Raw genomic sequence first — 14,135 nt, 5'->3', positions numbered from 1 at the left:
GTCTGCAAGGCCTCGGTCGTAGGTTCCTGAAACACACTCCGGGTGATGATGATGTGGTGGGCGCAAAGTGTGTGTTAGCTCTCTGATAAAGTTAGAAGCAAGACAAATAATATAGGAATGGACAGAATCAATAATAGAATCAATTGGAGACAATCCAAAAAGGATCACATAAGAAAACATTATGCATCAAATAAAATCCTGTTGGATCCTATTTTTATTTATCAAGTTGGATATCTGTAGATTGATTTTCCCCTCTTGAGTAGGGATATACTTCGATTTCAAGTACTAAATTTCAAAAGTTTGTTTTTTATTTTATTATAATATAATCTGATCCTTCAGAAATCATTCTAATATGCTGATTGCTGCTCAAGAAACATTTCTTATTATCCATGTTGAAACTTGTGCTGCTTAATTTCTTTGTGGGAACTGATGCTTTTCCCCCCAGAATTCATGAGAAATTATTTGTAATATTAAAAATGTCTTCACTGTCACCAATTTAATGTCATTGTTGAATAAATATGTACTTATAATAGCCTATTTACTGTTATTACTGTCTAATTACATGCTGCTAACTCTAAACCAAACCAGCACTTTATTTTACAGTCCTGTTCCCCATGTACATGCTACTTATTATAGCAATTACAACAACTGGGTAATAACTAGGTACTAACCCTAAACCTACCCCTAAACATAACCTTAATCCATGTAGTTACTTTATATTACCCAGTACTTTCTTAGGTAAGTACACGTAAGTGCATAAACCCTATTCCTAACCCTAACCGTATTGTAATGATGATGATAATTAGTATTACTAAGTTCTCAAATGTATAATTACAATGTAACAAGGAGAACTTAAAATACGGTATAACCTAAAAGTAGTCATTTCTTTCAGAGTAGTGTACATTGTCAAAAAAAGAACTAAAGCAAATGAGTATTGAGCCACTACCATCTTACTGTTAACAGCTTTATACTTTTAAGCACAGTGACTGGCATCTATTCTTGACACACAAAGGTGCTTGTGAGCTATAAATACCCTTTCTAGCACATTCTCTATTTAAGCATCTCTCTCGCTGTCCACTCTTCACTCTCAGATTCTAGAGTTCAGCCCCATTAATCCAGGAGCAGAGAGGAGAAAAAGCAGCAGTCATGAGCTAAAGCACAGCAACTTGAGCGCAAAGAAGGCTTGTGCTGGTGATACTTTAGGCCATTAAAACACTTACAGTTTAGCAGTTAGGACCGCCTCGCCATCAGTGTGTTTACGCAGGTTACGTATTCGGTTTCGGGAAGTAACTAGAAAAGTAACACATTACTATTAAAATGACAACAACATTTTTGAGTTACTTTTTTAAATAAGTAACGCAAGATACTTGTTTTCCCATTTATCGACTGACAGCTCTCCTGTCCGCATGTTGAGAGAAATCAAGAGGAAGTGCAGAAGTGTTGTGTGCGCAAAACCCAGAACATTACGCAAAGTTGCACAAATGAAACATTAAATAACACTCAATTTATGTATGTAATCTCACTTTATTAATCAATGTCTTTGCTGCTGATCTTTGATCCAGTTCAACCATAGGAACAAGTATAATGATTTTAGTTAAACATCACATTTGTGGGTTTTTTTATTGCTGAAGTAAGAGTGTTGAACTTTCTTCTCTTGCATCCTGTTCCTCTGCAATCCAGAATGGCTGCGCCCTCTACACGCGTGCGGTTACATTTCCTTCAGCCTGAGGCTTATTCATTGCTTTTTTTGTCATGAAAGGGCCTTTAGTACAATTACCAAAAGTTTAACTGGAGTAACGTAAAAGTAATGTAACATTACCTTCCATAAAAAGTAACTAAGTAACTTGATTAGTTACTTTTTATTGGAGTAATGCAATTACTTTTATAAGTAACTTTCCTCAACATTGCTCGCCGTATACAGATATGAAACCAAGCACAATTCAAACATTATTAGACAAACTTCAGTTTGAAGTTTTTGAACTCAATACATTATTCACATTCTGAATAATGTGAACATTTTAGAATAGATCATTATCTCAGTAAAACAATAGCAGTCAATGGAAGGTCTCCACCTTGACAGGAAAACAAAGGCGTGTGTGTGTGTGTGTGTTTGATCCATGTGTCTTTGGTGGATATCATGAGCTCACAGGGAAAATATTGTCCTGTAAAAGGGAAGCAGGTTGATGCTTTTCCATGACTGAAGTTATTAATAGTAAAGGCACTGGTGTGTAAATGTCAGCAACATCAGGTTAAAGTGACCTACAGTGTGCATTGTATGATTTTATTGTGGAGTGCTATAACATTTCTGCAGCTTGTAACTTTTGTAAAAAAAAAAAAAGCAACATAATGAGATGAGGATAACCCTGTTTTTCTGTTTGGCACAATTATGATAAACTCATAAGCCGAGTCGTGTCTCCAGGTTATAAATTATGATCTTGTATCTGTGAGAAGCTCATTGTTCAGCTTGCTTTTGGTTTGTTTGGTTTAAAAGGCCTCAAGCCACTTCAGATATCAGATTTTAAAGAAAAAAATGTGCATGCTTTGTCTGATTCACAGGTTTTCCATGGAGACCGCAGAGCTTAAATGAGTGAACAGAAAGATTTCCAATTGTTTCTCATTTAACGCCGCATTTACACTGCGGGTTCGATTTGTTGACTGTATCCAATTATTTTGATGACCAGCTTGCATCTTCTTTTAAAAGTGACCCATATCCAATATCTGTATTTACACTATACACTTGGCAAAACAACCCAAAGTAAACGTACTGACCCGGAAAAGCTTAGGCCGGAAAGGAAGTAAAAACGGCACGATTTGCAATGGACGCAGACAAAATGATAAAACAAGATTTTGCTTTAAAGGTCTGCAAAACATTGGGTTGAGCCTTCGTCCTCCTTTGCGCCATTGAAAAGAGTCATGTGATCTCGGTTGGTGTCCACCTGAATTGACGTTCATTCGCCACCATCGCTTTTTCAATGACGTACGACTCACATTGATGGGAATATCCAATCTTTCTGCTTACATGTCAGATGCAAATCCGATTCATATTACATTTATTCCCACTTATGAATGAGGCCTGAAACTAATCTTAGACTATCAGAATCCATGTGGGTTTTTTTTCCTGCATACACATTCATAGGTTATATCCGATCTGTGCCACATGGGAGGAAAAAATTGGAATTGGGTCGCTTGCCCCATGTAATGTAAATGCGGCCCGAATGTTATCACATCTTTAAAGATCCACTCCGATGAAAATAATGTTTTTCTAGGTGTTAACATGTTCTTGTGGCATTTTTCTGATGTTAGAGGACATATCTTGAGAAAAATCAGCTCAAAGTTGTATTTCTGAGTATTTCTACATTCAAATGGCTGTGAATCAGTAGCAGACGCTAAAATGCCGGCTAAAATCGACTGGAGTTGTGACGTAGTAACTCCACTGGGCGTCTCCACACGCGACGTCTTGGAGTGAAATAATGATCGGTGATCGGTGATAACTTTGATTAACTTCGGATAATAATAATTAACGTGTATATAATACTGTTGGTTGTATATAATACAACCAACATATATAATATAATGTATATAATACGGTTGGTTCAAGTCATTTCTAACTCCTTTCTCCGTTTCCTTTTTTGTTCTGGTGTTTCACCCTAATAGTACACTTTTTGCCCCATGTCTCTTTCAAATCGAAAGGAATAGTTCACTCAAAAATGAAAATTTCGGTCATTCACTGCCCCTTATGACATTAGAAAAGTATGTATTCTGCTAACTATTTTTGTTTTCCATGGAAAAATGAGGGTTTGAGTAAATATTTTTGGGTGAACTAATGCTATCACTTTCCTCCAGTTTACTGTCTTTCTGAAGTCTTTGATGTTCTTCTGTTGTATTATTTATAGGTTTGAAGCTTCATAGCTCAGTGCCATTTTTGATTTACATTGTTTAATGTGACTTTTTGCAAAGATGCGTACAGAAATAGGAAGTCGCATTCAGATTTGTTATCTTCCCCTTAGTGCCCTGAGAGTTTCAGATTCAGTCGAGATGTGGAGTGCTGCCTCGCTCCTCGGGTCACTCCTCAAGAGCTCCTTTCAGCTCATAGTAATTGAACATTGAGTTGGATGCTGGGAGTTTGATAACAAATCACAATTCATTTAAATTCCTCCCTGTTCTGGCTCAGATATCATTGAGAAATTCCAATTGTATTTCATTTACTGCTCAGAGAGGGAGAATGAACAATCAATTATGTCAATAAAAGGTCAGTCAGTTGTTCTCAGCACTCCCACAAACCCACAGTTTGTTCACGGATCGTCTGATCATATTCTATGCAGAAATGGCTGAAGTCAGCTGAAATCGTACTTGGTTTGATGCAGTTCTTGGATTTTTGGTTAAGTACAAAAAGCCTTTGTTTGATGAAGGATTGTTATTGTAACTAAACTAAATGTGGACAAACTATTAAAAACAGTTTCATTAAAATAAAGCTGAAGTTATAATTATAGATGGAAAAACTAAACCTTGCCTTGGTAACTTACTGAAATAATTTAAGTTTATAACTTTCAAATTGTCTTTAGTACTGTATTAGTGGCAGTTTAGCCATAATTAGTGGCTTCTTATAATATATAGATCTATATATTAACTTAAGTGCCATTATTAAAGTGGATATAACTTTCACTTTAGAACAGGGGGTCAAATTGTCTTTATTACACTATTTTATCTAATTATAACTGTAAAACCAGCATTAATTAATCATAGTTGTTTTAAGTTGTTCAGTTAACTTAATAGATGGTGGATCACTGAAATGTACTAAGTACATTACTACACAAAAATAATATATAGTTTGCGAAGTTGTAAATAATGGCTAAAAGGTGTTTACTGTACATTCAGTTAATTATTAATTACTAGCTTATTTTTGCTTATCGCATGAATGTGGATCCTTAAATGGCTAATATGTCCAAACTATATTTTAAATTAATTATTAGTTACAAGTGTATTTATGCTTAACTAATGCATCATTCTGAACCCTTAAAATAAAGTGTTACCAAAGTTGCGATTTTAACTTGTGCACAAATTGGAATATCGCATAAAACATTTGTAAATAAAGCAGCGTTTCCATCCCATGTGTTCAAGAGAATGAAATTGCCACTTCCTGGGAAATTGGTGCAAAATATCTGTAATAAAAACGGAAGTTGCTGCATTCGGAGAAGCTACTCTTTTATCCTACATCATAAATGGCATGTGTCTCGACGAAACGCAATAAACGCAGTCATGCTATCTTACATTTGGATGCCTGGTGTGGGAATGCAATCGTGTGAGACAATTCTGGAGGGAATTAAACCAAATCATTCTGATGACAAAACTTTTGTGAGGTTTTTGTTTGCGCATTGAGGGATTTATTCTGTAAATGGGTTTCCATCATAGTTTATGCGCATGTCGTCTTATCAGATAAACAATTTATCTGCCTCAAATTATCCCAATGATATCCCAAAATGCACATACAAATTGGTGGATGAAAACTGCTATTGTTGAAAAGTATCGCTCAGGGTCACTCAGGCCTACAACAAAATCTAAGCCAAAATCTATATCCAGTCTCCCAAAACCATGTGGAAAAATGTATTATGGTTTGAGACCAAAATTGTACATGGTATGTTTGGTGGGAAAACAACACAGCACACCAGTAACACCAAACCCATGGCGAAGCATGCGGCGGCAGCTTTTCCTCCGCTAGAACTGGGGCTTTAGTGAAGGTGGAGGGAATCATAAACCGCTCCAAGTACCATATGATTTTGGCAAAGACCTTCCGGCGTCTGCTAAAAAAGCTGAAAGTGAAGAAAACTTTCATCTTTCAGCATGACAGTGATCCTAAACATACATCTAAATCAACAAAATAATGGCTTCTGCAAAGATCGATGAATGTTTTGCATTAAGAGGAGTAGGAAAATATTCCCAAGTCAAGATGTGCCAAGCTGATAGACTTCTATCCAAAAAGACTGAATGTTGTAATAAAATCAAAGTGTTAGTTCAGGGGTGTGAACACTTATGCAGTTGTGTCTTATATCCACTGGTAAATCATTATTCATTTTTTTTTCTTACTGATGCATGAAGTATCGTGGTATATCTATCTGAGATAAAATCATATTGGCAGGTTTTTGTGGTTGTCTTATATGTGAGTCAGAAGGTCTCTTTATGTGAACCTCTTCCTGTTTGTGTGAGTTTCACATTGGGACAGTTTTAGTTCCCAGTTTAGTCTGAACTGAGACATGATCATGTGTATTTGAACCATATGGACTTAAAATAAGTGGCACATTTATCAAACTCCTCAACATGTGCTGGTGACCAGTAACACTTCAGATGGTGACTAGACTGCTGCTCTGTTTTGCTAACAGGCTATTCTGTCAAAAAGTACAGCTTAGCACAGCTAGCTTATCGAAAGTGTATTTGAGCAAACTTTTGAGTTGTTCATTTTGAGGTGACGAAAAGCACAACCACAAACACAGTGTCCACACCGACTGCCATATAAAAAGCCTGGTGCATTGTAAAAAGATGCAATAAACGTGCTTTTATGAGTCAGAATGAAGTATGATGCGAGACGTGTGCAGAGGTGCACGTATACTTGTTGCTGGCCAAAGTACATGAGAGCAGAACAACCTGCTGTTCCTGTTTTACTCTTTGTAAATCCATTGTCAATAGAGTGGTGCAGGTGCAGTATAACTTCCCGGAAGACTAATTTGCGCTACTTCTAATAAGTAACTGAACGTTTTGGACGTGAGTGTGTGTTTTACGCATGTTTTTTTATTCTTATGGGCTTTCATTCGTTACCAACTTGACCCAAAACACCCAAACATGTGGATTCCTTTTTTTTTTTTTTAAAGGTCTGGAACATTGAGATGAATGTCACAGTGTCCACAGGCATGTGGCTGTAGTTCTGTGCTGTGAATCATGGGTCATTTGACAGTGAGTCACTCTGCTGCGCCATTTCACAACACATAATGAATGACATTTTGTTTAATCCTCCTTACAAATGGTAGTGGCAGTAAAAACTGTTGATCTGAATATGTTTTTATGGTCTTGTGGTTTGTTGTTTGCATCGCTCTTGCTGATGACTAAAAGTGTTGAACAGACTTCCTTTTGACTTCCCCTGGATCACACTTTGGCCTGTGCCTGTTTGCTAGTCTTCTGCGGGTGTTTACTTTAATCATATTTTCTATGCTGAGCTGAATTGAACATTATAGGGTGTGCCACATTCCACTCGGTATTCAGTTTTGCATGTACTCCCCCTGCCCAACTTTCATTACACACTGGAAAAAGCCCACATGGTTTCAAGATGTTCTTGTGCTAACTGTGATGCCTTAGAAGAGGCTGCTCTCTAATGGACAAATGAGGGAAATAAGCCAATAGAAATATACACTGCAAAAATGAAAAGATCCCAGAGGAACCTTTTGGGGTTCTTCTGAGGAACCACCCAGGTTTCATTGTGTGTTACTGCTTTAGGTGCCTCCAGGAACTGAATTTGAAGTTTTATATAGTTTTATTGGTTACACTTTTAGTTTAGGGTCCTATTCTATTAAAGTTGCTTATTAACATGCATACTAGAATATTGACTGTTTATTAGTACTTGTAAAGCACATATTAATGCCTTATTCTGCATGACCATATTCTCTATCCCTTAATCCTAACCAATACCTAAACGTAACTACCTTACTAACTATTAATAAGCAGTAATTAAGAGTTTATTGAGGGGGAAAAAAAAGTATAATAGTTAAAAGTGAGAATCGGACCCTAAACTGAAGTGACTTATTTTTTTTGTGTAGGTTTTTATTTTTTGGTACTTACCATTAACTTCTATTATAATAAACAAACTGAAAAACTGAACCCAATACAAAATAAAATTTGTTTATTGCATATTATAGATACATTTTAATACATACACTTGGAAAAAAAGCTAATAGGCTTAAAAACAATGAATACATAGTTAAACAAATAGCTGCTCAATACATAAGCAACATGAATAATCAACCATTAAGACATCTCAACAAAATGCATGGAAACACAATGTGTTCAATGTAAGAAATAAATGCAAAAAACAACAACAACAACAAGAATTGGCATTAACATCTTGACTGCACTAATTAAAGTGCATCAAATATTTATGTATATTTAACTTTGTATACTTAAAACATTTATGTGCCTCAGTCCACTTGTTAAGTCTTACGTCTCTGTTTCCAAAGTCCAAAATCAGACAACAAATCTGCTGATACACTCACAGTGTGCTGTAATACTACTGAAAAATCATAATCCTAACCTGTATCTCTAAATCGAATACTCAATTATTCAGCTTTTATGAATCATTAGTGATCTGTGAACAGTGCTCATAAACGGCTGTTAAATATTCTCACTAGAAACGAGTGGAGGCTTGGACCTGGAAACAGTATTATTTACATCATAAACAAGCGGATAACATTTTTCCATATAATCAGCAAATTTTCATTTATTTAAATAGGAATCGACACGATCAGGAATTGCATGTGAGGTCAAAAACTGTCAGTGTGGGTCAATGTTGGTCACTCAAAATCGCTGCATTGATCAACAGAAAACTTGTGTGTGAGCTATGCTTCAAACATTACATCGCTACGCTGTTGACATTGGAAAATGTGTAATTTCACTGAAATTTTGCAAACTGCTTTGCAACATAAAATGCAATGCAAAATGCATTATAAATTGATTGCAGACCAAACTTGTGTAATACATAATTCATAATTACATAACATAATTTTGAATTTTTAATGAACATTATTACGCCCCATGGCTCACCATCAATAGTTTTATCTTGCGTTTTGTCTTTTGAGTGCTACAGGCCATGCGTTGAATGTGTGAAATCACACAAAGACCTGTGGGTAATATACAGCTGTTGTTTGGCTGCTGATTTCATCCAATGTCCCATTCAATGGCTGATTGAGATCACATAAAACAGATATGCGTCTTAAATACATGCAAATAAATGTTTTATTGGACTGCAACACTTTCTTTAATGTATTTTTTAATAATTGTGATACAAAATCATTAGTCGTGGAGCAAAACTGCTATATTTTGGGACAGACTTATCTTGAGGTCGTACACTGACCTTGGGTTAGCAGGGGTTTCTCGCAGAAAGCTTTTGCAGCATTTGCAGCGTTCTCTTCCAAACACTGTGATTGTCAGTTGGTTATGATTCCATAACCTACATTTGCCACTGCATTCTACAGAGGCGTCATTTTACTTGCATTTAGCCTGTGTATAAGGAATCTTTTGAAAACATTTATTTTTGGGAAACCCTTGACAAATCCCAGTTCCACAAACAGCTAAGAATGTGATTTTATGTGGGTAGAGACAACTGAACTTTCATCTGCTTCTAAATTTGCATACATGTTTTGCATTATTTTTTTTAACAAATTATAAGGTATAGTGATTATTGCCCATATTATTGTGTGTTGCCACCTTGACCAATAATGGCTGTGTTTGTAGGGTTTAAAGTCTGAAGGTTTTACCATCAGTCAGACAGTTATTTTATATATATATATAAATATGACAACTTCAGACCCCATTAGACCTCACCCACATCAGACAGCTTCAGATCGCATTAGACCTCAGCAGAAAGCATTTCAGTGATAAACTGATGGATGGATGGATAGAAATAGAACAATTGATAGACAGAGCGATTGATTGATTGATAGACAGATGGGCGGATGGATGGAATCTGTAGCTAGATAATAATAGCTAGACTGTAGAATCATGAACTAGATTTGAGTTTGAGGTATGGAACTGAAAAAAGTGATTTTGTTCAGTTGAATGTTACACAGCACATAAGTTGTTATTAGAATGAGCTTTATAAGAGAGGATAAGTGAGAAGCCAGGCATAAAAACTAATCAGGGCAAACATGCATGTATGCGTAAGTGTGATCTGAATCAAATGTGAATAAAGTTACATAACCTATAATGGCCCTCACATGTGACTGTCACACAGATTACAGGGAAAATGCAGGAAAGATCAGATGTAACAGCTTACTGAGTGGGGGTGGGTACAAGCACACATTACCTGGAACAGTTAAACTGGGCCAGTCAACACACGTGATGAACAGCTCAAGGTTTTAAGTCATGTCTGTTAGATCAATGAAATTCTTAATCTTAAACGTTTAAGATGAATATGTGAAAACAGATCCACAGAGACAGATGATAGGGAAGAGGAGCACTGCTACAAAGAGTACAATTTCTGTACTGAACAGCACTAAAGGTGTTAGTGTTTGTCTAACAATCTTATTTTTCAATCTCTTCTGAGCCAGTTGGTCAGTGGATTTAAAGCCCCGTGTCGTTGGTGTACTCATCTTTCACCGTTCGTTGCAAGCAGTGAACTAACAAACTATTTAACCATTTAGCATCTGACCCGTGTGGAGAGTGTCGAGACTGAATTACTATTCACATTAGTCACATGATGCCATCTGGTGGTCACTGTAATAACTAAAAGATTCATTTCCTAAGCCTAGTGCATTATTTAAAAAATAAATAAATAAATATGAGGCCTCTATTAAAAATGCTTTCTTTGCTTTTATCATTTTATACTGCACAAACACATACATATATATATATATATATAAGCTATGTATTAATCAGGATGCTTTATATTTATCAACATTGACAGTAAAGATATTTATAATGTTTAAAAACATTTTATTCATCAACGAATGCAACAAAAAAATCACATGTTCCATCAAAATATTAAGCAGCATAATTGTTTTATTCTTGGATAATAAGACATGTTTCTTGAGCAGCAAATCGGCATATTAGAATGATTTCTGAAGGATCATGTGACAAGACTGGAGTAATGATGATGAATATTCAGCTTTACCATCACAAAATATATTACAATAGAAAATTATTATTTTAAGTTGTATACATTTTTTTTTTACTATATTACTGTTTTTATTTTTGATAACAAATGCAGTTTTGGTTCGCATGAGACACAACATATGTACATAAAAAAATGAAATCAGAATGTCTTATGTAGTTTGTCTCTCTTTTGCTTTAATGATTGCAGCATTCAAGCTTCTTATGTTGCTTAGCTTTTCTTAAAAAAAAAAAAAAAAAAGTTTCTTGTTTAAAGCTGCAGTCCGTATCTTTTCCTCTTTGTCGCCATCTCTCTGTTCGAAATCTGTAACTGCAGTGATTCGCGGAATTATCATCTTTACGTGGGTTGTAAATCGGCATGAAACAGCGCGGATGAACACAGTGCTTTGAGGCGAGTGCTGCTGTCAATCACCGCGCTGTGTGGATACTGTCATTCAGAATCACAGTTTCACTTTTTGAAAGTTTGACCAACATAAGAATTTTCATAAGAAAATGTCTTCTGAACAAGTAAGTTAAATCCATTTTTGTTCTGACCAACTAAGGGGGAAAAAGCATTCGACATGATAAGCTTCGTTAGATTTAATCAACGCGATTTACAGCAACCGTGCAAATTATAGCCTACTTTGTTCTCAAATTGTTCATGTTAACAACATCAGCATTGCGTGACTAATGTTAAATTTAATGTGTTTTATGGTTAGCAGCTACCTGTGTAGTTCAGAATTCATATTCTCCATAATAGCTAAACGAGAAAGGCACAACAAAGGAAACTCCATAACTGTGTGAATTAAGAAAACGTACTGTTACACGATTGAACTATTGAAATGTCTTACTTGTTCAGCAGAAAAAAGCCGTCTCTTATTCCGTTTCGAACCCCTTCAAAACACGGAGTTCACGCACTTTTCAAAAGCCCCGCCAATGTTTAAATCCTTGTGTTCGCATGAGACGGTTTCTTTCTCTTTCTCTAGCCACCTTAAATCCGAAGTACGAAGTCTTTTGGGTTTTATAACTGCTGAATCTCCAGTTGACACTGATGATTGTTGTTTGGATCTTTCTGGATGCCATAAGTTTAATTATGTAAAGTGCTGCGAGAAAAGCCTATACATCTAAACATCTCGTCACGAGCAGTATAGCCGGCTAGCCGAAACTCCTTCTTTATGTGTACGGGTGTGACGTAATGACGCAAAGACATGCTCGAATTTCCCGCGGAAACCCACCAGTACCACTGGAATTAAAATCATTATTACAAGCTAACCGTTTTGAATCTAGCTATGGCAAGCAGATAGTTTTGACCACTGGCAGAATAAGTTTTTTTTTAATATAATTATTTTGGATTATTTTTAACTTAAAAAAGTTATGGACTGGAGCTTTAAATGAAAATAAATGTTGATTTTCAATGCAGTCTAGGTTATTTGGACCAGTGGCTGTGTGTGTTTGTGTACTGTATTTTCTTCCCTCAAGGGCCTTGATGTCCTTGCAGTCATGGGGTCATGAGTGTGTGTTGACTGTCCCTCATGTGGTGACCTGGGTGGAATCAGAATCAGACAGATGCATTTTCTGCCAGATCAATACCCCTGGCAAAAAAAGAATGAATTTGAGGCTGTGAATATATGGAACAATGTTATGTAGTCAGAATAAAAAAGGTTAGTTTATCCCTTTAAAGTTACATACAAAATATACAGTAGGGGTCAGTAAGTAACAAAAAAAAAAAAAGAAGTTGCTAAATTAAAAGTGACAGTAAAGAATTTTAATAGACCATTTGGGTGTTTGCAAACAGCACTGACCTTTTTTTAGTGGGCGGAGCCAAACTGGTGGCAGAAGCAGTCTATGTAAGCCACGGAATAAAAGACATTATTTATATCTCAAAACTCTCTTTAGATTTTTATATAAACTCGCATTTGCAAGTTATAAAGTCCACATTGGGAGATATAAACTCGCAATTGCGCGAAAAAATGTAAAATGTAATCATTATTTCACGCTGTAACTGCATAATACATTATGTCCTCTATGAACTGCATATGTGAATATGTAGACCTATTGTTTACATCAAATTCATGCTTTGTATATGTGTACATACAGTATATACAGAGAGAGTGAGATATTTTACGCGTCTGAGCTACATTTCATACAAACGCACTTTTTTTTTATATAATTTGTATGGGTTTTCTCTTTATTTGCATTAGTGTCAGTAGTGCTATTGCATTAACGTCATGCTGCAATATTTATATTAGGTTACCAATTATTGCTAATTTATTTTGTAATACATTTTAAAATAAGCATCACATCTCTGCTTATATCTGAATTATATTGCTCAATATATCTTGTCTCAGATTTGCATAAAGCACTTTCCAGCTGCTGAAGTCTTTTGACAGTTTGTTGATTCATGTCACCTTACACATGAGCAGGGATGTTAATAACTATATCAGTTTAGGCAGATTTATTTAGCCAACTAAATGTGCAGGGATATTTTCTATGCTCTGTGTTTCAGGAAAACCCGATTCTTTTTCTGAACACCTATTTTGTAAGCACAGGGAGGGGTTGCCATGGAAACAGTTTGAAAGATCCCAGGCCATAATTAATACCTTGCCACAAACATAGGTTATTTCCAGATCACCGCCATCTTTTATTTAGCATTGTAGACATGTAAAAACCAAACAACCCCGCTGACAAAAGCATTCACACAGCAGTTTGAACTTGATGTGCTTTTTTTTAAACAAGCATAAACCAGACAATATACACAATGCGTCGAACATTAGATAAATAGCATGACACATTTAAACAATCTCACAGTTCACCACGAAAACACATTCTTCCAGACATATAGTCAGATAAGGAAAACCAAAAGCGAGAATGACAAGTTTTACCTTTTCTGGTTTGTATAGTTTCAGTGATTATAAAGATAATGGAAGTTAAAAACAGGAAAGAATCAACTTTGGTATAAAGAAAGATGGACATTCTTCATTACATTCTCTTTTTTTTCCAGATACTGTAATAGGTTGTCAATGTAATGGGTGTTGTTCAAAGCTTGTGTGATGACCTTGAGTATGGCATCCAAAAAGACGTAGCAAATCACACTGCATATTGGTTTACACCTAACAGCAATTTTGACGCCTGTCATCTTACATCAGCCATGTCACTACTAATAAAGACTAACAGCTGTAAAGTAAATATTCAAAGACAGGTCAGTGCAAGGCTCGCTCATTACATTAAAGCAGGAATAGAGCCCTGTAACAAATGAACTCGCTCTTCATGTCAAATATCTATTTTAAAGC

The sequence above is a fragment of the Rhinichthys klamathensis genome, unplaced genomic scaffold (genome assembly GCF_029890125.1).
Source record: "Rhinichthys klamathensis goyatoka isolate OS25496 unplaced genomic scaffold, OSU_Roscu_1.1 h1tg000053l_1, whole genome shotgun sequence".
Lineage (NCBI taxonomy): Eukaryota > Metazoa > Chordata > Actinopteri > Cypriniformes > Leuciscidae > Rhinichthys > Rhinichthys klamathensis.
This window is presented reverse-complemented; position numbering follows the sequence as displayed.